Source organism: Anopheles funestus, chromosome 2RL (genome assembly GCF_943734845.2).
Source record: "Anopheles funestus chromosome 2RL, idAnoFuneDA-416_04, whole genome shotgun sequence".
NCBI lineage: Eukaryota > Metazoa > Arthropoda > Insecta > Diptera > Culicidae > Anopheles > Anopheles funestus.
This window is the reverse complement of record NC_064598.1, coordinates 34,117,472-34,128,102: the sequence shown is the minus strand read 5'-3', so window position 1 is coordinate 34,128,102 and position 10,631 is coordinate 34,117,472.

The window sequence follows — 10,631 nt, the reverse complement described above, 5'->3', positions numbered from 1 at the left end:
AATAAATCAATTTATTTTTTTGCAAAATTTCTCAAAAAAAACGTAAGGGGTACCCCTTATGAAATTTTCAAGCGGAAAATTTTTTTGAATATTTTTTCTGATTTTCCATTCTTTTTTTAATTTAAAGCATTATTTGAGTGAAAAGAAACTTATTGCAACAAATTCGCAATAAAATATATCACATTTAAAAAATTTGCTGAATTGCAGAAAAATGAGGAAAATTTTACATTTTATCAAACAGGGTAAGGAACTTGGTATCTCGAATAACTTCTGGCACAGACATCTGAGGGCATGGCCGTTCAAGAAGAAAATGTAGCCATTGGTGCCATCTATCGACCACAGCTTAAAGATTGGCGATCCGTTGGATACCGACCGAGTTATAGGCAAAATTTGGTGGAAAAATGAGGAAAATTTTACATTTTCTCAAACAGGGTAAGGAACTTGGTTTCTCGTATAACTTCTGGCACAGACATCTGAGGACATGGCCGTCCAAGAAGAAAATGTAGCCATTGATGCCATCTATCGACCACAGGTTAAAGATTGGCGATCCGTTGGATACCGACCGAGTTATAGGCAAAATTTGGTGGAAAAATGAGGAAAATTTTACATTTTCTCAAACAGGGTAAGGAACTTGGTTTCTCGTATAACTTCTTGCACAGACATCTGAGGACATGGCCGTCCAAGAAGAAAATGTAGCCATTGGTGCCATCTATCGACCACAGGTTAAAGATTGGCGATTCGTTGGATACCGACCGAGTTATAGGCAAAACTTGGCGCAAAAATGAGCTTTATGAAATTTTCTAATTTTGTATTTTTTTTATAATTTTTTATTCTGTTTTTTATTTAAAGCATTATTTGAGTGAAAAGAAACATTTTTCAACCAATTGGTATTAAAATAAATAAATTTAATTTTTTTTGCAAAATTTCTCAAAAAAAACGTAAGGGGTACCCCTTATGAAATTTTCAAGTGGAAAATTTTTTTGAATTTTTTTTCTGATTTTTTATTCTTTTTTTAATTTAAAGCATTTTTTAAGTGAAAAGAAACTTATTGCAACAAATTCGCAATAAAATATATCACATTTAAAAATGTTGCTGAATTGCAGAAAAATGAGGAAAATTTTATTTATTTATTTATTTATTTATTTATTTATTTATTTATTCGTCAAATTGTCTGCCGCATGGGTTTAACAATGGTTCTTACAAGCTAGGGGAGTAGGAAGAAAGGGATATGGAAGATGTTGTAAGAGGAAGCAAGATTGATTATAAGGGGAAAGTGGAATTATTAAGGAGGCGAGTGCGAAAGTGGGAAACATTTACATTTTCTCAAACAGGGTAAGGAACTTGGTTCCTCGAATAACTTCTGGCACAGACATCTGAGGGCATGGCCGTCCAAGAAGAAAATGTAGCCATTGATGCCGTCTATCGGCCACAGGTTAAAGATTGGCGATCCGTTGGATATAGACCGAGTTATAGGCAAAACTTGGTGCAAAAATGAGGAAATTTTTACATTTTCTCAAACAGGGTAAGGAACTTGGTTCCTCGAATAACTTCTGGCACAGACATCTGAGGGCATGGCCGTCCAAGAAGAAAATGTAGCCATTGGTGCCATCTATCGACCACAGGTTAAAGATTGGCGATTCGTTGGATACCGACCGAGTTATAGGTAAAACTTGGCGCAAAAATGAGCTTTATGAATTTGCAAAATTTTCTAATTTTGTATTTTTTTATAATTTTTTATTCTGTTTTTTAATTAAAGCATTATTTGAGTGAAAAGAAACATTTTTCAACCAATTGGCATTAAAATAAATCAATTTTATTTTTTTTGCAAAATTTCTCAAAAAAAACGTAAGGGGTACCCCTTATGAAATTTTCAAGTGGAAAATTTTACATTTTATCAAACAGGGTAAGGAACTTGGTACCTCGAATAACTTCTTGCACAGACATCTGAGGGCATGGCCGTCCAAGAAGAAAATGTAGCCATTGGTGCCATCTATCGACCACAGCTTAAAGATTGGCGATCCGTTGGATACCGACCGAGTTATAGGCAAAATTTGGTGGAAAAATGAGGAAAATTTTACATTTTCTCAAACAGGGTAAGGAACTTGGATTCTCGTATAACTTCTGGCACAGACATCTGAGGACATGACCGTCCAAGAAGAAAATGTAGCCATTGGTGCCATCTATCGACCACAGGTTAAAGATTGGCGATTCGTTGGATACCGACCGAGTTATAGGCAAAACTTGGCGCAAAAATGAGCTTTATGAAATTTTCTAATTTTGTATTTTTTAAATAATTTTTTATTCTGTTTTTTATTTAAAGCATTATTTGAGTGAAAAGAAACATTTTTCAACCAATTGGCATTAAAATAAATCAATTTAATTTTTTTTGCAAAATTTCTCAAAAAAAACGTAAGGGGTACCCCTTATGAAATTTTCAAGTGGAAAATTTTTTTGATTTTTTTTTCTGATTTTTTATTCTTTTTTTAATTGAAAGCATTATTTAAGTGAAAAGAAACTTATTGCAACAAATTCGCAATAAAATATATCACATTTAAAAATTTTGCTGAATTGCAGAAAAATGAGGAAAATTTTACATTTTCTCAAACAGGGTAAGGAACTTGGTTCCTCGAATAACTTCTGGCACAGACATCTGAGGGCATGGCCGTCCAAGAAGAAAATGTAGCCATTGATGCCATCTATCGGCCACAGCTTAAAGATTGGCGATCCGTTGGATATGGACCGTGTTATAGGCAAAACTTGGTGCAAAAATGAGGAAAATTTTATATTTTCTCAAACAGGGTAAGGAACTTGGTTTCTCGTATAACTTCTGGCACAGACATCTGAGGACATGGCCATCCAAGAAGAAAATGTAGCCATTGGTGCCATCTATCGACCACAGGTTAAAGATTGGCGATTTGTTGGATACCGACCGAGTTATAGCTAAAACTTGGCGCAAAAATGAGGAAATTTTACATTTTCTCAAACAAGGTAAGGAACTTGGTTCCTCGAATAACTTCTGGCACAGACATCTGAGGGCATGGCCGTCCAAGAAGAAAATGTAGCCATTGGTGCCATCTATCGACCACAGGTTAAAGATTGGCGATTCGTTGGATACCGACCGAGTTATAAGCAAAACTTGGCGCAAAAATGAGCTTTATGAAATTTTCTAATTTTTCTAATTTTGTATTTTTTTATAATGCTGTATTCTGTTTTTTATTTAAAACATTATTTGAGTGAAAAGAAACATTTCTCAACCAATTGGCATTAAAATAAATCAATTTATTTTTTTTGCAAAATTTCTCAAAAAAAACGTAAGGGGTACCCCTTATGAAATTTTCAAGTGGAAAATTTTTTTGAATTTTTTTTCTGATTTTTTATTCTTTTTTTAATTTAAAGCATTATTTAAGTGAAAAGAAACTTATTGCAACAAATTCGCAATAAAATATATCATATTTAAAAATTTTGCTGAATTGCAGAAAAATGAGGAAAATTTTACATTTTATCAAACAGGGTAAGGAACTTGGTTCCTCGAATAACTTCTGGCACAGACATCTGAGGACATGGCCGTCCAAGAAGAAAATGTAGCCATTGGTGCCATCTATCGACCACAGGTTAAAGATTGGCGATTCGTTGGATACCGACCGAGTTATAAGCAAAACTTGGCGCAAAAATGAGCTTTATGAATTTTCAAATTTTTCTAATTTTGTATTTTTTTTATAATTTTTTATTCTGTTTTTTATTTAAAGCATTATTTGAGTGAAAAGAAACATTTTTCAACCAATTGGCATTAAAATAAATCAATTTATTTTTTTTGCAAAATTTCTCAAAAAAAACGTAAGGGGTACCCCTTATGAAATTTTCAAGTGGAAAATTTTTTTGAATTTTTTTTCTGATTTTCCATTCTTTTTTTAATTTAAAGCATTATTTGAATGAAAAGAAACTTATTGCAACAAATTCGCAATAAAATATATCACATTTAAAAAATTTGCTGAATTGCAGAAAAATGAGGAAAATTTTACATTTTCTCAAACAGGGTAAGGAACTTGGTTCCTCGAATAACTTCTGGCACAGACATCTGAGGGCATGGCCGTCCGAGAAGAAAATGTAGCCATTGATGCCATCTATCGGCCACAGGTTAAAGATTGGCGATTCGTTGGATACCGACCGAGTTATAGGCAAAATTTGGTGGAAAAATGAGGAAAATTTTACATTTTCTCAAACAGGGTAAGGAACTTGGTTTCTCGTATAACTTCTTGCACAGACATCTGAGGACATGGCCGTCCAAGAAGAAAATGTAGCCATTGGTGCCATCTATCGACCACAGGTTAAAGATTGGCGATTCGTTGGATACCGACCGAGTTATAGGCAAAACTTGGCGCAAAAATGAGCTTTATGAAATTTTCTAATTTTGTATTTTTTAAATAATTTTTTATTCTGTTTTTTATTTAAAGCATTATTTGAGTGAAAAGAAACATTTTTCAACCAATTGGCATTAAAATAAATCAATTTAATTTTTTTTGCAAAATTTCTCAAAAAAAACGTAAGGGGTACCCCTTATGAAATTTTCAAGTGGAAAATTTTTTTGAATTTTTTTTCTGATTTTTTATTCTTTTTTTAATTTAAAGCATTATTTAAGTGAAAAGAAACTTATTGCAACAAATTCGCAACAAAATATATCACATTTAAAAATTTTGCTGAATTGCAGAAAAATGAGGAAAATTTTACATTTTCTCAAACAGGGTAAGGAACTTGGTTCCTCGAATAACTTCTGGCACAGACATCTGAGGGCATGGCCGTCCAAGAAGAAAATGTAGCCATTGGTGCCATCTATCGACCACAGGTTAAAGATTGGCGATTCGTTGGATACCGACCGAGTTATAGGTAATACTTGGCGCAAAAATGAGCTTTATGAATTTGCAAATTTTTCTAATTTTGTATTTTTTTATAATTTTTTATTCTGTTTTTTATTTAAAGCATTATTTGAGTGAAAAGAAACATTTTTCAACCAATTGGCATTAAAATAAATCAATTTAATTTTTTTTGCAAAATTTCTCAAAAAAAACGTAAGGGGTACCCCTTATGAAATTTTCAAGTGGAAAATTTTTTTGAATTTTTTTTCTGATTTTTTATTCTTTTTTTAAATTAAAGCATTATTTGAGTGAAAAGAAACTTATTGCAACAAATTCGCAATAAAATATATCACATTTAAAAAATTTGCTGAATTGCAGAAAAATGAGGAAAATTTTACATTTTATCAAACAGGGTAAGGAACTTGGTTCCTCGAATAACTTCTGGCACAGACATCTGAGGACATGGCCGTCCAAGAAGAAAATGTAGCCATTGGTGCCATCTATCGGCCACAGGTTAAAGATTGGCGATTCGTTGGATACCGACCGAGTTATAAGCAAAACTTGGCGCAAAAATGAGCTTTATGAAATTTTCTAATTTTTCTAATTTTGTATTTTTTTTATAATGTTGTATTCTGTTTTTTATTTAAAACATTATTTGAGTGAAAAGAAACATTTCTCAACCAATTGGCATTAAAATAAATCAATTTTATTTTTTTTGCAAAATTTCTCAAAAAAAAAGTAAGGCGTACCCCTTATGAAATTTTCAAGTGGAAAATTTTTTTGAATTTTTTTTCTGATTTTTTATTCTTTTTTTAATTTAAAGCATTATTTGAGTGAAAAGAAACTTATTGCAACATATCCGCAATAAAAAATATCACATTTAAAAATTTTGCTGAATTGCAGAAAAATGAGGAAAATTTTACATTTTCTCAAACAGGGTAAGGAACTTGGTTCCTCGAATAACTTCTGGCACAGACATCTGAGGGCATGGCCGTCCGAGAAGAAAATGTAGCCATTGGTGCCATCTATCGACCACAGGTTAAAGATTGGCGATCCGTTGGATACCGACCGAGTTATAGGCAAAATTTGGTGGAAAAATGAGGAAAATTTTACATTTTCTCAAACAGGGTAAGGAACTTGGTTTCTCGTATAACTTCTTGCACAGACATCTGAGGACATGGCCGTCCAAGAAGAAAATGTAGCCATTGGTGCCATCTATCGACCACAGGTTAAAGATTGGCGATCCGTTGGATACCGACCGAGTTATAGGCAAAATTTGGTGGAAAAATGAGGAAAATTTTACATTTTCTCAAACAGGGTAAGGAACTTGGTTCCTCGAATAACTTCTGGCACAGACATCTGAGGGCATGGCCGTCCAAGAAGAAAATGTAGCCATTGGTGCCATCTATCGACCACAGCTTAAAGATTGGCGATTCGTTGGATACCGACCGAGTTATAGGCAAAACTTGGCGCAAAACTGAGCTTTATGAAATTTTCTAATTTTTCTAATTTTGTATTTTTTTTATAATTTTTTATTCTGTTTTTTATTTAAAGCATTATTTGAGTGAAAAGAAACATTTTTCAACCAATTGGCATTAAAATAAATCAATTTATTTTTTTTTTGCAAAATTTCTCAAAAAAAACGTAAGGGGTACCCCTTATGAAATTTTCAAGTGGAAAATTTTTTTGAATTTTTTTTCTGATTTTTTATTCTTTTTTTAATTTAAAGCATTATTTGAGTGAAAAGAAACTTATTGCAACTAATTCGCAATAAAATATATCACATTTAAAAATTTTGCTGAATTGCAGAAAAATGAGGAAAATTTTACATTTTCTCAAACAGGGTAAGGAACTTGGTTCCTCGAATAACTTCTGGCACAGACATCTGAGGGCATGGCCGTCCAAGAAGAAAATGTAGCCATTGGTGCCATCTATCGACCACAGGTTAAAGATTGGCGATCCGTTGGATACCGACCGAGTTATAGGCAAAATTTGGTGGAAAAATGAGGAAAATTTTACATTTTCTCAAAAAGGGTAAGGAACTTGGTTTCTCGTATAACTTCTTGCACAGACATCTGAGGACATGGCCGTCCAAGAAGAAAATGTAGCCATTGGTGCCATCTATCGACCACAGGTTGAAGATTGGCGATTCGTTGGATACCGACCGAGTTATAGGCAAAACTTGGCGCAAAAATGAGCTTTATGAAATTTTCTAATTTTGTATTTTTTAAATAATTTTTTATTCTGTTTTTTATTTTAAGCATTATTTGAGTGAAAAGAAACATTTTTCAACCATTGGCATTAAAATAAATCAATTTTATTTTTTTGCAAAATTTCTCAAAAAAAACGTAAGGGGTACCCCTTATGAAATTTTCAAGTGGAAAATTTTTTTGAATTTTTTTGAATTTTTTTTCTGATTTTTTATTCTTTTTTTTAATTTAAAGCATTATTTAAGTGAAAAGAAACTTATTGCAACAAATTCGCAATAAAATATATCATATTTAAAAATTTTGCTGAATTGCAGAAAAATGAGGAAAATTTTACATTTTCTCAAACAGGGTAAGGAACTTGGTTCCTCGAATAACTTCTGGCACAGACATCTGAGGGCATGGCCGTCCAAGAAGAAAATGTAGCCATTGGTGCCATCTATCGACCACAGGTTAAAAATTGGCGATCCGTTGGATACCGACCGAGTTATAGGCAAAATTTGGTGGAAAAATGAGGAAAATTTTACATTTTCTCATACAGGGTAAGGAACTTGGTTTCTCGTATAACTTCTTGCACAGACATCTGAGGACATGGCCGTCCAAGAAGAAAATGTAGCCACTGATGCCATCTATCGACCACAGGTTAAAGATTGGCGATTCGTTGGATACCGACCGAGTTATAGGCAAAACTTGGCGCAAAAATGAGCTTTATAAAATTTTCCAATTTTTCTAATTTTGTATTTTTTTTATAATTTTTTATTCTGTTTTTTATTTAAAGCATTATTTGAGTGAAAAGAAACATTTTTCAACCAATTGGCATCAAAATAAATCAAATTATTTTTTTTGCAAAATTTCTCAAAAAAAACGTAAGGGGTACCCCTTATGAAATTTTCAAGTGGAAAATTTTTTTGATTTTTTTTTCTGATTTTTTATTCTTTTTTTAATTTAAAGCATTATTTGAGTGAAAAGAAACTTATTGCAACAAATTCGCAATAAAATATATCACATTTAAAAATTTGCTGAATTGCAGAAAAATGAGGAAAATTTTACATTTTATCAAACAGGGTAAGGAACTTGGTTCCTCGAATAACTTCTGGCACAGACATCTGAGGGCATGGCCGTCCAAGAAGAAAATGTAGCCATTGGTGCCATCTATCGACCACAGGTTAAAGATTGGCGATTCGTTGGATACCGACCGAGTTATAGGCAAAACTTGGCGCAAAAATGAGCTTTATGAAATTTTCTAATTTTGTATTTTTTTTATAATTTTTTATTCTGTTTTTTATTTAAAGCATTATTTGAGTGAAAAGAAACATTTTTCAACCATTGGCATTAAAATAAATCAATTTTATTTTTTTGCAAAATTTCTCAAAAAAAACGTAAGGGGTACCCCTTATGAAATTTTCAAGTGGAAAATTTTTTTGATTTTTTTTTCTGATTTTTTATTCTTTTTTTAATTTAAAGCATTATTTAAGTGAAAAGAAACTTATTGCAACAAATTCGCAACAAAATATATCACATTTAAAAATTTTGCTGAATTGCAGAAAAATGAGGAAAATTTTACATTTTCTCAAACAGGGTAAGGAACTTGGTTCCTCGAATAACTTCTGGCACAGACATCTGAGGGCATGGCCGTCCAAGAAGAAAATGTAGCCATTGATGCCATCTATCGGCCACAGCTTAAAGATTGGCGATCCGTTGGATATGGACCGAGTTATAGGCAAAACTTGGTGCAAAAATGAGGAAATTTTTACATTTTCTCAAACAGGGTAAGGAACTTGGTTCCTCGAATAACTTCTGGCACAGACATCTGAGGGCATGGCCGTCCAAGAAGAAAATGTAGCCATTGGTGCCATCTATCGACCACAGGTTAAAGATTGGCGATTCGTTGGATACCGACCGAGTTATAGGTAAAACTTGGCGCAAAAATGAGCTTTATGAATTTGCAAATTTTTCTAATTTTGTATTTTTTTTATAATTTTTTATTCTGTTTTTTATTTAAAGCATTATTTGAGTGAAAAGAAACATTTTTCAACCAATTGGCATCAAAATAAATCAAATTATTTTTTTTGCAAAATTTCTCAAAAAAAACGTAAGGGGTACCCCTTATGAAATTTTCAAGTGGAAAATTTTTTTGATTTTTTTTTCTGATTTTTTGTTCTTTTTTTAATTTAAAGCATTATTTAAGTGAAAAGAAACTTATTGCAACAAATTCGCAACAAAATATATCACATTTAAAAATTTTGCTGAATTGCAGAAAAATGAGGAAAATTTTACATTTTCTCAAACAGGGTAAGGAACTTGGTTCCTCGAATAACTTCTGGCACAGACATCTGAGGGCATGGCCGTCCAAGAAGAAAATGTAGCCATTGATGCCATCTATCGGCCACAGCTTAAAGATTGGCGATCCGTTGGATATGGACCGAGTTATAGGCAAAACTTGGTGCAAAAATGAGGAAATTTTTACATTTTCTCAAACAGGGTAAGGAACTTGGTTCCTCGAATAACTTCTGGCACAGACATCTGAGGGCATGGCCGTCCAAGAAGAAAATGTAGCCATTGGTGCCATCTATCGACCACAGGTTAAAGATTGGCGATTCGTTGGATACCGACCGAGTTATAGGTAAAACTTGGCGCAAAAATGAGCTTTATGAATTTGCAAATTTTTCTAATTTTGTATTTTTTTATAATTTTTTATTCTGTTTTTTATTTAAAGCATTATTTGAGTGAAAAGAAACATTTTTCAACCAATTGGCATTAAAATAAATCAATTTATTTTTTTTTGCAAAATTTCTCAAAAAAAACGTAAGGGGTACCCCTTATGAAATTTTCAAGTGGAAAATTTTTTTGAATTTTTTTTCTGATTTTCCATTCTTTTTTTAAATTAAAGCATTATTTGAGTGAAAAGAAACTTATTGCAACAAATTCGCAATAAAATATATCACATTTAAAAAATTTGCTGAATTGCAGAAAAATGAGGAAAATTTTACATTTTATCAAACAGGGTAAGGAACTTGGTTCCTCGAATAACTTCTGGCACAGACATCTGAGGACATGGCCGTCCAAGAAGAAAATGTAGCCATTGGTGCCATCTATCGGCCACAGATTAAAGATTGGCGATTCGTTGGATACCGACCGAGTTATAAGCAAAACTTGGCGCAAAAATGAGCTTTATGAAATTTTCTAATTTTTCTAATTTTGTATTTTTTTTTATAATGTTGTATTCTGTTTTTTATTTAAAACATTATTTGAGTGAAAAGAAACATTTCTCAACTAATTGGCATTAAAATAAATCAATTTTATTTTTTTTGCAAAATTTCTCAAAAAAAAAATAAGGCGTACCCCTTATGAAATTTTCAAGTGGAAAATTTTTTTGAATTTTTTTTCTGATTTTTTATTCTTTTTTTAATTTAAAGCATTATTTGAGTGAAAAGAAACTTATTGCAACAAATTCGCAATAAAATATATCACATTTAAAAATTTTGCTGAATTGCAGAAAAATGAGGAAAATTTTACATTTTCTCAAACAGGGTAAGGAACTTGGTTCCTCGAATAACTTCTGGCACAGACATCT